Source organism: Varanus komodoensis, unplaced genomic scaffold (genome assembly GCF_004798865.1).
Source record: "Varanus komodoensis strain SLA01 unplaced genomic scaffold, ASM479886v1 scaffold38, whole genome shotgun sequence".
NCBI lineage: Eukaryota > Metazoa > Chordata > Lepidosauria > Squamata > Varanidae > Varanus > Varanus komodoensis.
The window spans coordinates 2,822,407-2,837,737 of record NW_025335909.1 but is presented as its reverse complement, the minus strand read 5'-3'; the positions used below and the strand labels follow the sequence as shown (position 1 = coordinate 2,837,737).

The 15,331-nt window shown below is 48.0% G+C and overlaps 1 protein-coding gene across 24 annotated transcripts in view; it reads left to right on the top strand.

The window, feature by feature from the left end:
• Nucleotides 1-15,331, top strand: part of FBRSL1 (fibrosin like 1) — a 679,964-nt gene that overhangs the window by 286,814 nt on the left and 377,819 nt on the right. Inside the window, exons 1-2 of one of the 24 annotated variants that reach the window (XM_044440554.1) lie at nt 2,312-2,326; nt 2,449-2,450. The exons of 21 other annotated variants lie outside the window; for them this stretch is intronic. The gene's annotated coding sequence lies outside the window, so the exon portion shown is untranslated. Of the gene's footprint in view, nt 1-2,311; nt 2,327-2,448; nt 2,451-8,087; nt 8,286-12,099; nt 12,161-15,331 lie in introns of those variants that run through there. 2 more of the 24 variants (XM_044440553.1, XM_044440556.1) reach the window with 2 other exon arrangements.

The window sequence follows — 15,331 nt, the reverse complement described above, 5'->3', positions numbered from 1 at the left end:
CCTCATCTAGATCCGCAGTAGGGCAAAGAGTTGCACAGCAGGCAAGTCCAGGAGGGTGGGAGGCGGCCCTGGAGAGCTGGGAGGAGCCAGCCAAGTTCATCTCCTGCTCCATTTCTCATTTACTGCCTGTTCAGTCAGTCCTTGCCCTCTGGGCTGCATTTGGGACAAGCCTAGCATGCCGTGCAGCTGAATCTTCCATGGATGCATGAAGCTACCTTAGGCTGATCTAGAATCATGGAGTCAAAGTCGGAAGGGGCCACGAAGGCCATTGGGTCCAACCGCTGCTGTTGCAGGACACCACATTGCACCACCCCACTCAGAGGGCTGCCCAGTTTCTTCTTGAACGTCTGTAGTGTGGGAGAGCCCACCCCCTCTCCAGGCAGCTGGTTCCACTGCCGTATTGCTCTGACTGTGAGGAAGCTTTTCCTGGTGTCCAGCCTGAATCTGGGTTGTTGCAACTTGAATTGATCATTCCATTTCCTGCACTCTGGTATCACTGAGAAGAGATCTTGACCTTCCTCTTTGTGACAACCGTTGAGGTACTTACAGAGGGATACCATGTCTCCCCCTCCATCTTCTCTTCTCTAGGCTGAGCATGCCCCATTCCCTCAGTCTCTCCTCACAGGGCAGTGTTTCCAAACCCTGCATCATTTGTGTTGCCCTCCACTGGACCCTTTCTAATTTACCTACATCTTTCTTGAATCTTGGTGCCCAGAACTGGACACAGTGTTCCAGGTGAGGTCTCGAAACAGCTCTCTTGTGTTTTCACAGAGGTCTTTCCTAGCCCCTCCATCTGAAGTTCTTTGGATGGTTGAGTCTGGGGCATTTCACGTGCAAGTGTGTGGTCCGTCCCTGAGCTCGTTGCAGTCAATGGGCAAAATGGCGGCCGGGGCAGGGGCAAAGATGTGGCAAAAGACTCCCTGTGTTCGGTGCACTGTGGTCTTCCTGCTGCTTTGGCAGCTGTTGTGATAACCAAATTCTGGTGATCTGCTTATGCCTGCCAGCTGCCCGACCATCAGCCTTCTACAGGCGCTGGAAGAGCTCTGGTCCCGGCCATTTAAAGGATCTCCTCTCGCCATCTTTGCAGTAACACGGTGACACAGAAGAACCAAGGAAGCTCCCGGAAGGGCAGGGATGCAGCATGTGGAGACCGGGGGAGAGGGGGAAAGGAGGCCATTATTTCTGATGTGAGAAGAGGAGGGAGAAAGTGGCAGGAAGCCAAGACAGACAGAAGGGAGATTCCCCCCGAGTATGTGGAAAGTGCATTTCTCTCACCATTAAATAGGCAGCGCTTGCTCGTTTGGGATTGCAGCCAGCTGTATACGAAACCACTTTAGCAAAACACAGCTTGCACACAAGCCCAGCGAAAGTATGTGACAACTGCGAAATGACCTTTGAACCTAACCTAAATGGGTGTGCACATTTGTGTTCCTGCCCTTCCCCACATATTCTTTTTCAACAGGTGGGGCTTAGCACCCTGGGAAGGCCAAAAAGTTTGAGTGATACTTGTAATAAGTTCAAAAGCCCACACAAGGTCTGACCTACCCTAAGCTCCCTTCTCCTACAAATGACATTCCAAGAGTTTCAGCATTCGCAAATAGATTTGGAAGGACACAGTATAGATTTTAAAATGCGCTGTTGATTTAGTTTAAGCTGTGATATTAAAGGTGGATAAAGCTAGAAATCAGCACTTATCTTCCAAGGTCATGATTTCTTAGTTTGAGGTTACTTTTTTATTCATCAGTGAAGTGGTGGGGCCTGACATAGATTCCGTGCTTCTGTGCATACCAGGAACACCCCCATTGCTGTGGCCACTGGTCAGGATATGTGGAATTGCCCCTGGGGCAAACCAAACAGGTAGTTTTTCTGTGGGAAGTGTTTCTCTGTTTGATTTCTCCCCTGTCTTTCAGTCCCCTTGCCCATAGCTTATTTTTAAAATAAGTATTTTTTTGCAAAGGAGAATTACACTGGGGCCGTTTATGCCCCCTCAGATACCTGGCGTGGACCTTGGGACTTCTCTCCTGATTCTGTTCCCCAGTTCTCCTTAAGGTTTTGTGGGTGTCGCTGAACCACAGGGCATGCTGAACTGCGTTCCTTCCCAGGGCTGCATTTAATTCTGCAGAACCCCGCAGGGGCGCCGTTCCACTGATGGGTGGAGCTGACAGCAAACAAGTGGGGCAAAAGAGGTGGGGACCATATATATAATTATCACTCACAGTATATTTTAGCTTTTACTGGCAGTGACTAAGACTTCAAAGAAGTTTGGAAGCCACCATATGTTTGGTGGTTTGGGATGGGGCTGGACCGGAACTGCAGGAAGGCTGACGTTCACTACCCTGCCATGTGCTTCCGTCCCGTCACACACACACAGGACGACCCCTGCTGGATAAGCCCAAGGGCCTATCTAGGCGAGCATCTCGTTTCTCCCTGTGCCCAACCAGATTCCAGTGGTCAGGTATAAAGCAGAAGAAAAGGGCACTAGTCCAGCCCTGTGCTTGTTCCCCAGCAACTGGTATTCAAAGACATGCTTCTGGTTCTAGGAGGAGCACATGCTCCTTGTGATTGGTAGCCACGGATCACTGTATCTTCTGTGATGCTCGCTCCTTCCCTTCGGAGGCTGCAGACATCGGTGGCCTTTGCTTTGGTGGATGCAGCTTCCATGGCGCAGCCATGGGAATGGGCTGGTCCATTGCCCGACATAGCGCTCCCGGCTCCCTTCCTTCCACTCACGACTGTTGGTCCGTTTGCTGCCTCCAAGCAGAAAGGGAGGAAGCGGCTGTAGTAGGTGTGCTTCAGGTGAGCTGCTGAGCAAGGGCTGTGGAATCTTCTGCAGCCCAGTCCTTGCTCCTGTCCAGGTTTACAGGCCTTTTCCCTGTAAATAGGAAGACCTACATAGCCTAATATTGATTTTCAGTTTTAGATTATGGCTCCATCGGCATCGTTATAGATGCTCAAACCTTCTATCGATGCCCCAACGTTGGCCCAGGAGAGGCGGCGGCTTAGCATGTGCTGAGATTTGTAGCATCCTGATATTTGATCTGAAGTGATTCTTCAGATCAAATTGACTGATTCTTCAGATCGCATTTATTGATTCTTTTACCCACCACAATAAGAATTAGGCCTATGGAATTTCATCTTGGCACCATGTTCCCATCCTGGACCTTTTCTCCTGCAGCCCACTCTCTACTCTTGCCGCTAGTTTTCTGCTCATTTTCTACTGCCTGTGAGTGCTCCGTACACTTCTAGTCCACCACCTTGGACTTCAGGAGAACTCCAGAACCAGCTTTCAGTGCCAAGCCTCAAAACTTCAGAGGTCTATTTTACCTTCTTGCCCTTGTCTGGGATAGCATGATCCCACAGAGGTTCAGGGGTGAGCGAGTAGGGAAACACAGGGATGAAAACGATGGGGACATCGGGGGAAGTGTTGAGGGAAGGCCTCAGTGTGATGGATATAGGCCAGGGCATGAAGGAAGCAAGGGGCATGGGAAAGAATAAGCAAGGTTCCAAGACTGTGTAAGGGTGGATTTTGGCTCTTGGGTAGTGTAGGAATTAAATAAGTAAATGAGTAAACAAACAAACAAACACCCTAGCAAGCACAGAGTGTACTTCTCCCTGCTAAATAATAAAAGCCTGTCCCCATAGATACCCGAGATTCTGGGGCAACCTTTCTGTTGGAATGTGATCCTTCAGATAGGCCTACCTTTTAAGAGAGAGAGACCTGTAAGTTAGGTTTAATTTCATCTGACACACACACACACACACACACACACACACACACGACGTGTGTAGGTCTTTTGAGTAGCATAACATCTCCACATCAGTAATAACTTAAAGATGCTCTTTGGCATGCTAAAACTATATGCATTCTATGGTGTGTGTAACCAGGACCAGAAAATGCTCAGGGAAGCATTGCGCATAGTAAAAATTAAGCAGATAAGACAGGGAAGTCACTTTGCTGTGTGGTTCAACATTGCCCGAAAGTTTCAGAGAGAAACACTGAATCCTAATAATAAAGGACATAACGGAGTTGTGCTGTCCCTTCTAGTTACACAGAAGCATCCAGTTCTTAAATAATGCATCTCTGTAATGCCCCATGGAGAGCCTATCACATAAAGCGCTGCGCTTGGATTTCGAGAGATCTGTTTTCCGCCTGCAGTCAGAGTGGCACCCTAGCGGCGAAGTGAAGCAGCAGAGTCGAGCCGATCTCCCTGAAGCACGCTGCGGCCACCCAGCTTCGGTGCTTAAGCCCAGGTTGCTTCAGGTGTTGCATGTATTATGGGAGCCAGATGTGGGTTTTGTGTACATGCAGTGTGGGATGTCACCCTGTTGTATTTGCAGTGTACCTGCTGCGATCACACTCCAAGAACATGTTGGAAAAAAAAAAAAAACAATAAATGCTTCCATCCAGCCTGGAGTGCCCGATCCTGCCTAATCTGGGAAGCTAAGCAAGGTCAGGCCTGGTTAGAATCTGGATGGGGGACTTGAGACCTGCATTGAGCAGGGGGTTGGACTCAGTGGCCTTCTTGGACTCTTCCAACTGTATGATTCTGTGGCGTTAAGGCTCTTGCACTGCAATTCAAGTCAGACTTGCTCACACATAAACCCCAGTGTGCTCAGTGATGCTTTCTCCTCAGTAAGCGTGTTTCAGGTGGCAGGCCTGAACATTCATAACACTCTCCAGAAGACGCCTTTGCAGGATGTGGGCGTAAGATAAGAGAGTCCTTTTGAGCCCCAGACTTCGTGAAACAATATTTGCTTTCTGGGTTCACCCAGACAGCTTGTCCATGCACTTGTTCAACATGCCTGGAGTCCATTCCTTAAGTTCTTGGATCTATTCTAAAGTGATGAAAGCATGTCAAGAGTGTTTTCTCGTGCAACTGGAAGCACTATAAAAAATATTCTTTCATGGTGGATCAAAGGCAGGGAGAACTGGAGCACAAAGCTCCTTTGAAAGGCAAGCTTTGGTAAAATGAGAATTTCCAAATGCAGCATGTTCCTCACGTAAATATAATTGTGCCTTGCCCATAACTGTGAAAGAGCGTAAAGCTTTAATTACGGCCTAAATCTACTTCTTTAGCCATGGGGCTCACATGATTAGCAGTAGAAGAGCGCAAGCAACTGGAGAGGTTGCATGGTATGGTTTTCCCGCATGTGAAATTCTATACAGCGCAGATTATTAAAATGCCAAAACTCGGGGGATAAATTGCAAAGAATAACGTACTGTGCCCTCACTGAGGCTGCGGGTAATTTTCCTTCTGATTTTGTCTAAGAAATGGGGACACAGTAGAGATGTGTGTAATCCCTTGCTGAATCCAACGGCCGAAGGCAATTATTGTTTCATGCACCGCAAAAGGAAGAACTGGCTCTTTTATGCCCATTCCCTCAAACAAACTTTGCATGGTGCTTCCCATTGTTTGGAGGACTTTATGTGCTTTACGCGTTGCTATCTTTACCTAAACCTGTAGGGGCAGCCTCCTTGTCCTTGGATGTATTGGACTGCTACTGGCTTCATTTCTACTGCCATAGATCCTTCATACCATGGGAGCCTTGTTTCTAGATCCCAGATAGATCAGGAGAGACCTCTTTGGCTCTGTAGTGGTGGAAGCTAGTCCACGACCAGGAAGCAGTATTTTTGTTTGTACGGTGCCACAAGTAGCCATAGCGCTTTCTAGAGTACAAGAGCACAGACCCCATCCTGGAGGCATGAGACTTTGTCACAGGAGAGACGGAAGAAACATTTAGCGGAATGTGTCATAGGATCAGGGTCCCTGCTTCAAATGCTTAGAATCTCCCTTGCATTCTTCCGGGTTTATGCATACAAGTTGAGGAGAGAGCAGAACAGCTTGTGTGTGGGGGATTTGAGGGGCACCCTATGGTCCCTGCCTCCTGAATAGGGCTGCAGTTAAAAATTCATTTGCTGTTTTTGTTTTTTGAGCTTGCATTTCCCTTTCAATGGATTTACCTTCTCTCTCCTTCCCTCCCATCTTTTCCAGATGTTGATTTGAAAGTGTAACCCTGCAGATTTTCCTAGGGACATTTTAACTGGATAGGTCAACTAAAATGATACTTAAAGGTAGCCTGATGCGAAGCGAGGCACTCACTGTATGATTATGTGTGATTAGTAGGAGCTGCATTGTGCAAAAGTGGTTATTATAATTAAATTCTTCATTTCCTGCAGAAACCTTTGAAACGGCAATTGTCATCATGGGAAAAGTAAACACTTTTGGTGTTTGTAATAGAGTGTCAAAGGGCAGTTAGTCTCTCTGTGTTTGTATGTGTTTCTCTTTCACACACACTCTTTTCTACTGAGGAAGAAGAAGTGCCATCTATTTGCCCCTTCAGAATCATCCATTTTATGCAATCATGCCTCCACATCTCCCGAGCCTCTTCTCAAATCCAGATTTAACAGCTGATGGCATGTCGCACCAGCACTGGCTGCGCGAGGTGCCTATTAATAATTTGAGCTGCAGATCTTCTTACCGAAGCACCAGGTGGAACCCGAATGGCCCATTGGAGGCAACCTTCTTCCCAGGCCACTCCATCACGGCCATCACGGCAGTGGGTTGCCTTTGATTTCCCACCAAACAGGAAGCTCTGCCAGGAGGGAAAACGGGAAAAAGTACTCTTGGAATAAGCAGGACAGCCATCATCAGTAATCATGAAACGGGAAAGAGGAGGAAGAGAGGAAGTTCCTTAAGAGTTGGTTCAATAAACACAGTGGATCTTAACGCAGTCGTTAGTAGCTGACACACGGCGAACATTTGCAGCTCAAATGCTTAATTGGCACCTCGCGCAGCCAGTGCTGGTGCGACATGCCATCAGCTGTTAAATCTGGATTTGAGAAGAGGACATGCGCATGGTGGGCATGTCCTGGGCGGAGCCGGCTGGAGCCAGGGGTCAGACTAGATGGCCCGGGAGACCCCTTCTAACTCGCTCAGTTTCTATGATTCTATGTTTCTAAACGTCAGTAGCCTACAAGCTGTATAATGTACTCTGTGCAGTAGTCTAGAGCAACTCTACAGTTCAGATATTTAGGAGTTCAGCTCCCATCAGGCCTAGCCAAGATGGGCAAGTGGCAGAAATACTACAACTTGAGCCCAAAATACCAGGAACGTGCCAAGTTGGGAAAACCTGCTGTACTGGCATTATAAAAAACAAAGTTGCAAAGCACCATATATTCTCCATTGGTCAGTCCTTCCAAAGCAAACTAAACCCAGGGCACTGGTGGAGAGCACATAGCAACAGGATGCCAGCTAGGCTACAACCGTTGAGCGTTGCGGCATTGCGAGCGTTTCCCATGCAGCGTTAGTGCACTAGTTCAGGCCATTGCAACACTGTAGATCCGTGGAATGCTAATACTGCATGTGAAACAGCTAAGGCAGCTTTTCAGCAAGATCCTGCCCACATGGAATGCTGCCCGAGTAAGCAATTTATTTTTTAATCTTGCTGCCATCGCACTGAAATCTGGCTGGCCTGCTAACAGGCTGGTGAGATGAAACTATATTACACAGTTGGAGTGCTTCATGAATTAAAATGTTCCAGCTTGTATGCAGTCCCCTTGAGTTCACAAATAAAGTTAATCAAGCTTTCCAATTAAAACTTGAAGGAAGGAAAGCACTGTCCTACAAGATTTCTTGAAACTTTGCAGTTATGTTTTCCTGGGCTTGTGTGTGTGTTTACCAAGTGCATTCCAAACTTCTGCAGAAGGCTTCAAGTAGTCAAAAGCTTTTAAATACAGATGGTAGAACAATTCCCAGTGGAAAACAGGCTTCTATTTCAAACTAAGGTTCGTTTTCTCTCTCCTCCCCCCTCTTTCCTTTTCTAGTTCATGGCAGGCTTTGACAGATCAGAAGAAATTTTCACAGCATGATGCAGCTGGATTCTTCTTTGGCATGAACTAAAACATCTGGCCCCAAAACAGTGCCTTTTACCAAAGGGCCAAAAAAACATGTAGGCACATCTGTTGTGCTAACATATTTCCCTGTAAACTCAGATGTTAATTGCTTTGTTTTGCTGAGGTAACACAGTTGGCTCTCTGAGGCAGGCTGTTTCTCTTCGCCCCACGCTAATGGTTTCCTTTAACACTGATATTGCTTTGATTTGCAAATTCACAGGTATAATGTGGGCACCACTTAATCTAAAAAGTGATAGTGGAGAAGTGACTGCACGGATGAAGCTGCCTGCCAGTTAAGTACTGGTGAAATGATGTTCAGTGGAGGTGAACCTGCCCAGGATGTTGGGAGAACTGTGTTTAAAACCCAGGCTGCTAACAATGCATTATTCAGGTGGGGGCAATTTGAATCATAGGAGAATGAGTACTTGAGCTGCCTCTCTCTGCATTTTCTTCTCCAACAAATGGCTTCCTGCCCATTTTGTTTTTCTTTTTTTAATTTCTTGTGAGACTCCGAAATCAGAAGCTAGAGGGGGAAACAACTCATACTAAACCAAAAGTACTCAGCTGAGAATTTTGAGCTCAGTGCTTTGGGAGAAGGGGTTGGCTGGTTAGATTACCAAGTAGGGGAGCGCTCATCTCGCCTTGAGAGCAGGGAGGTTTTAAAGGGTTCCTGGAGGGAGAGGTCACGAGTGGAGACAGTGTGAACCCCCCTAAAAAAATTAACTACTAGGATGATAGGAACTGCCTTCCATAGTGCCCCCCCCCCCCCCGCCCATCAGCCCCATTCAGGGAGGAAATGGTGATTGCCAGGCAGCAGCGGCATCTTTTTTCTCTATCCCATCATCGCCCATCCTCTCCAGGGAGCAGCAAGGGCAACAGAGACCAAAACCCACCAACACAGATAAGCCGGCCCCTCTCAAGAAAGGCTCTGCATCCTCTCCCACCTGGGTACCCGGTGTTCTAAGTCCCCTCCCTACTTTAAATTCAGTTGACATGATCTCAGTTGGATCTTGTCACATCACATCTAATGGCAGTCTAATAGCCATCTGTTAACAATTCCACATACATCTGACTCCAAATCCCAAATTGGATAGTTCATTCCGCATTCTTATCATCAGTAATAGTATTTATATGGCTATCGTCCCCTCGGGCAAGGAGACATCTCTAGCAGCAATGCTGATTCCATCCTTTGTTTTGCACGGGGGGGGGGGCAGCATGATGGCACGAGCAACAGGAGCTTCCAAAGCACCCCCCCCCCCAAGCAGGACAGCGAGCCCCACACGCATGTCCAGTGCAGTTCACCGAACTCAGCAGCGCCGTTCTCTGAGAAGAGGGGCCTTCCCATGGCAGGGAGGGGCCTGCGCATGTAGCCCAGCTTGTGTAACACCACAGCAAAGTAATGTTAGCACTTTGACACGGATGACTGCAAGGGTTCCAGAAACACCTAGCAAGGGCCTGCAGCTTCTTCAGCTGTTCTCATTTCAGCACACTGACGGTGTCGTCCTGTGGACCGTGCGCTCAGTGCTCCTAAGCCAAACGTGGCAGCTTGCAAGCATCCAGCACAGAGTGGTGGGGACCGTTCCGGCCACCCTGCTGCAGCACTGTAGAAGAGAACGGGGCGGGACTGGAGTTCTCTCAGTAGGCCACATAGATGCATAGATGCATCCGCACCTTCTCCCCACCCCCTCTATGCTCTCTCTGAGCTCCATCTTCAGAACCTACAGAAGAGCTAAGCATAATCCTTCCCAGGCCAAAGCTGTGTCGAGCAGTGGGGCTGGAGAGTGGACTCCCAGCTCGGAGATGTTTCTAATCTGAGGTCTGGTAACCTGAAGTATCTTCCACCCCGCAAATCACTGTTCTTCGTGGTCTCTGTGCATCACACACACAGGTGCTGCACCTGTGTGGAGTCCAGTCCCTGTTGCTCTCATTATGTCAATGACATTGCATTTCTTGATGATCTTTTGTAGACGTTGGAACCCTCTGGGACACATTTATTATTTTATTTATTAGCAGCTTTTATAGTCCACTCATAAATGTGTCCTTTGGACAGCTTATGAAATATGAAATGCTAAACAAATAATGAACACCAGAAGGAAACGCCAATAAGCAAATTCAGACACTTAGAAATCAGCACAGCAATTCAGAACCTTCACGTTGGGGAAGCAAAAAGGTATTCTGCTGGCACCAAAAGGATCAAAAGGATTCCAGGCAAGTCTGTGTGGGGAAGGAGTTCCATAACTGGGACACCACCAAGAAAGCCGGTATCGCAGTAATTCCCCATCACACCTTCCTTGGAAGAGGAGGTCCTCTGAAGGTCCAGGCAGGCACCTCGTGGGAGGAGACTCCATGTTTGTGAAAATGCCGGTGTGTCCTTTGGTCCCACCACCTGCACCTCCATACCTCGCACAGCACATGTTGTCCATGTGATGCCTGGAGAGGCTTCACCTTTCTGGTGCGACATCCAATTGTGGTCTTATTCCTGGTGCTCAGGTATTCCTGGGGACTGGTTGAAAGAGCTGGGGAACAGAAGATTCAGGAAGCTGTGCTAGCTGTCTTCAAGTAACGGAAGTGTGGTTGTTCTCTGTATGGAGCAGTCTTTTCTCTGTTGCTGCAGATGGCGCAATGGTAATAAATGGGTGGAAGTTGTGAAGAAGCAATTTAGGGTGAATGTGAGAGAAAACTGTTTACAGTAAGAGTGCCTCGCAATGGAATAAACGGCAATTGTATAAAGGCCACACTACAAAGTTTAAAGTTTGAATGCATGCTATGAGAAGCTACAATAAGGTAAACAACAAACCAAACAAAAACGAAAACAAAAGGAAACTCGTGAAGAATAAAGAGAGAGAGACCGTAATAGCCAAAGATAAAGCCCTGTGAACAGTCTACAGTGAAGATGGGATATAAGGAATTGGCAGGCCCACACCCACCCACCTCAAGTATAGCCCCTGCCATGCTCTAGTGCAGCCCCTTTTTATATCCCAGGGGAAAATGGCACCCAGTGTATCTGCAGGATGCTCACACAGCCAAACGGAGCTTATTTCACACTGAGCACGGCCATCCTGGCACTCCAAAACTGCTGTGGGGCACCAAACGAGTTTAAGTTTACAAAAGCTAAGCAGCGTAGTGCTGTGGAGTAGTTTCCTACCCACTTGTAGCAGTGATTTTGGCCCTTTTAGGGTTGTCGCGCTGACGATATCACATGGTGGTGGCCTGGGGGGTGAAAATGGCCCCTGGACATTGGCTGCCTCAGCTTTAGGGGAAGAGAGACAGGCAGTTGGGGTCCCCTCAGAGAGCGGTCCACGTGGGGACAGCAGTGGTACATGGAGCAAGGCCTCAACTGCGTCCTTGCCCAGGTGAGCAGGTTCGTGCGGGAGAAGGCCGGCCTTAATAGCCCTTGGGCTCAAGGCTGCAGCAAGCTTCAAAGGTAGCAGCCCTGGCTTTGAACTGTGGCTGGGAATGAGTGGGGAGGGCAAAGAGGAATAATTGTCCTTTTTATCAAAGAGGAAAGCCGGCCGGCCCCGAGAGCTGCTTCTAGCATGAGGCAGGGCCGTGGGTGCCACGGAGCAGAAGTAAAGCAACGAGCGTTGCGGTGGCTTATCGGCCGATCCCATAAGGGCGAGGACGGGTGTTAGGTGGTCGCAAAGGAAAGAGGCAGCCTGGCCAACTTCGGGGATAAAGGCATGTGGCTGCAGGGCAGAGGACTGTCCTAAGCAAAGCCCCCTCTTCGGGCCAGAAGGCGCCCTTCCTCCCCAGCCACGGCAGCTGGTGATGCGAAGGCCCGGCTTTCGTTCATCCCTGGCTCCTTGGTTAATTCAGCTGATCTGTGGTGGCTCTCTCTCTCTCTCTCTCTCCCCCCCCCCCCCCTTCTCTTCACATTAAGTGATAAACAACAATTCCACCGGGTCCCGTGTTTGTCCTTATCGCAGTGCGACTTTAGAAAAACGTGTTTCCTATTCCTCAGCCGTGAATGTTAATCACCAGGCAAAACACGGCGATAATTAACAGAAATAATTGTCGCGACGTTCCAGCTATTCAGGGCAGAACACTGCCGAGCGGTGTCACCTGGCGCACGTGGGGCATCAACCATTCATGTGGCCATGGGGAGGGGAGGCCCCTGGGGGGGGGCGCCTCTCCTGAGGGTGCGGCAGAGCCGGCGGGACGCGGCCCTGAGGCAGGCGCTCCGGGGAGCTGCAGGACGGCCCCGAGCAGCGGCCTTGGCGAATTCAGCAAGGGGCCTCCAGCAGAGGAGGGCGCCTGGGCGGATTCGTACGTATTGGTTTCTCTCTCCACATAGTTGAGCGGACAGTGGGCTGAGGGGGTCACACCGGTCTCTTCGGCATACTACTTTTCTCCCTGCTTTGGCGGCAAGGCGGGGGGGGGGGGTCAGCCACAGTGGTGGATGGCTGTCTGTTAAGCCATTGAGGGGGCAGGCTGGACCCCCACATAAAACTGGGTACACTCAGGGCATTGCTAAGACTCAGTCTTACACAAGTGCAGACAGAAAAAGGGCCCGGGACTCGAGCGTGCTGGCAATTCCAGGTCTTTTTCCTGTCTAAATTTGCAGTGGATGGTGCCCAGCTTTTTAGGCTTACAAATGGAGTCAGTTGTTTCGCGTTTTCCTGCCGTCTATAAGCAGAGCTGGATGAGTGCGGTGGCAAAAGTATTGTGCGGTTTAAAATGTCAAGTTCCTATTCTCAGCATTTGTCTGACATTTTTGCTATATTGCTGGTTGGAATACGCCGAACTCAAATTTAAACAAGGACATCTTTAAATATTTGTCTTGTCAGTATAGGAAATGGATTTTTCCGTGCGCATTAAATATATATACATCCCATGCAGAAGCTGTGCAAGCATATAGAGGTGTACTGGACCTAATAAACTGTTGATAGAATATTGTGGAACAACAACTCCCATGTATTGCCATTTAATTTTTGGTTGTATAGACTGTCTGAGGAACAGCTCTGAACTTTGTAACAAGTTTCAGCTCCCCAGAGCCAACAGAAAGTTAAGCCAGTCCAGGATATAGAAGCAACTTTTTTAATGTTATTTGAGATTAGAAGTTTGAAGCACAAGAATCCTCAGAGACCTGGCTTACTTCCTGTTGAATATTTATACTACTCTCTACTTAGCCTCTCCCACATTTTAGGTGCCCTGCCCCTCGGCAGGTGGGGTTAATTATTGCCATGGGGTGATTTATAGGAGAGCACTGTGGCATTCCAGCAGCACACAAAATGCTCACTAAATCTCTTCCAAGGCACGGAAGGTGAACGGGATGCATGCCAGTCCTCTGCCTGAGTGTATAATGTTGCCCATTCTTGATGAGGAGACCCCTTCCCAAGCCTTGGAATCCATCAAATGTTTTGGGCTAGAAGTCTTATCTTGTGACCATCAGCCATGTTGGTTGGGGCCGACTGGAGTCCAGAAACATTTTCATGGGCCTATTAAATGGAATGCTAACCTATTCCAGAAAAGCAGAAAATGAGAAATACAGACTACAATCTTGTATGTATTTACTAGGAAGTAAGGCCCACTGAGCTCTGTGCTTCTTATCTCTGAGTAGGTGAACACGAAATTGTGTTGTAAGGCTGCTATTCCACATACACTTGTCGGGGATAAAATCCCACTGGCCCCAGTGGAACTCGCTTCTGAGTAAATATGCATAGAACTGTACTGTGGAAGTGGTGATCAGGGTGAAAGTAAGGAAAATAGTATGAAACCTTTCGGTGATGGTATTTTCTTCTGGTTATGACTGAATGGCCAGAGTTGATATTTAGACTTGAGAAATAATGTTCTAAATGTTGGGTTTATTTGCATTTCACGACCACAACCACACAAATTATGGTTTGGAAGTTCAGTTGGTGACACAGCAGAAGCTGTCCTTAGAAACATAATGTTCATATGTTACGATATTTCATGGAAGACATGCAGTGAAGGCAGCCTAGTATCTTTCATCGACACACCATTTTTGAAACAAGTCCATTTGAAAATACATGCTCGTGATATGCGTTACACAGTATTTTCTTCCAGGGCTTACTTAACATACCTGTTAATATGTTAGTATATATGTAATCCTTGGGAATTAAAGGTTTGAAAGTGGACAATAGAACTCATTGGCAGGGTTGAGCCGCAGCAGCTGTGATAGGTGATAAGGATCGGGCAATCAGAATTGGGCTTCATTGCAGAGTTTATCCTGGTTCCAGCCATAATAGCACATGACAGTGAGTCGGGCTAACATCAGTGAATGTTTGGCTGGCTATAATCCAGTCCCCTCTTTGATGGCGAGTCTTCTGACGACTCACAATCTTATTATTATCCGTCTGTCTGGGGGGTCCTTTCACACACACACCACAAACAAACAGTCATGGACCCTGGGAGCTTCTTTCGCAGGGATGTTTGCTTTTTAAAAGATTGCCATTGGAGAAGGCGGAAGGTCTACAGTCTGAGAATGCCGTCACAATGCTCAACAGTTTGCTTGAAGGGTAGGATTCGGGCACAGTGCACATCCTGCTTGTGAGTTTTTAAATGGTGCTGCATCCATTTCCTGGGAAGCACTCAACTGAAATGGTTCCTGGGCCCTACAAAACTGGTTCCAGGGAGCCTGCCAGTACCTTCTGCATAGTGTTGGATGGAGCTTAGATCTCCCCAGGTTTGCCTTGGTGGACTAGTCAGGTCTCATCTCCTGGACAGCACCAAGCAACTGGCTTCCTTGCTCGAATGGAAATGCTGCACCAGAAAGAGGAAAAACTAAGATTCTGGCTGCTGCGATAAAGAATAGAAGCTGAATCATCATCTCCTCGTGGAGCTAAATTCCCTTTCATTTCAGCTCAATCTCATTTTACCCTGAAGCACGTATTTTATCCATTATGCATTTTGTAATACCCCTGTAGCCAACAATCTCTTCTCAAGTCAGTCTTGCTGGACTTGGGCTAGGTTCTATCAGCCTAAATTATCCCCAGCTGTGCTGTGCTCCAGTTGGCCCCTAGCCTCCCAGAAGCCCCACAAAAGGAAGCAGGAACCATCGATTTGCCAACCCGTCCATCCAAATCCAGCTGGTCTCCCAGTTTGGCTCTGGAAGAGACGACTTGGGCTCCATTCTACAAAGCCTCTGCATCCACTCAAGCCTTGGGAACTGCCCATGACACCTCCTGGTCCAAGTCCAGATTTGCAGACCTTTCTAGCTAAGCTGTTTTCCAGATTTCCTATGTGTGTGAGTGTGCATGCGCACACAGGGTATCTTTGAATTCGTGAGCCCTAGTTTATGATGAATCGCTATTCATTGCATCAAGGAAAAGCATCAGTAAATTGAAGGATAGTTTTTCTCGGTTGAGATCTGTGGCATCATGAGATGTCTTGTGCTGCATTTGGACCATTTACTATGTATATTAAATTTACAGTTGCTTTGAAGATCTCAGCTGCTTGATATTAGCCTTTAATAGA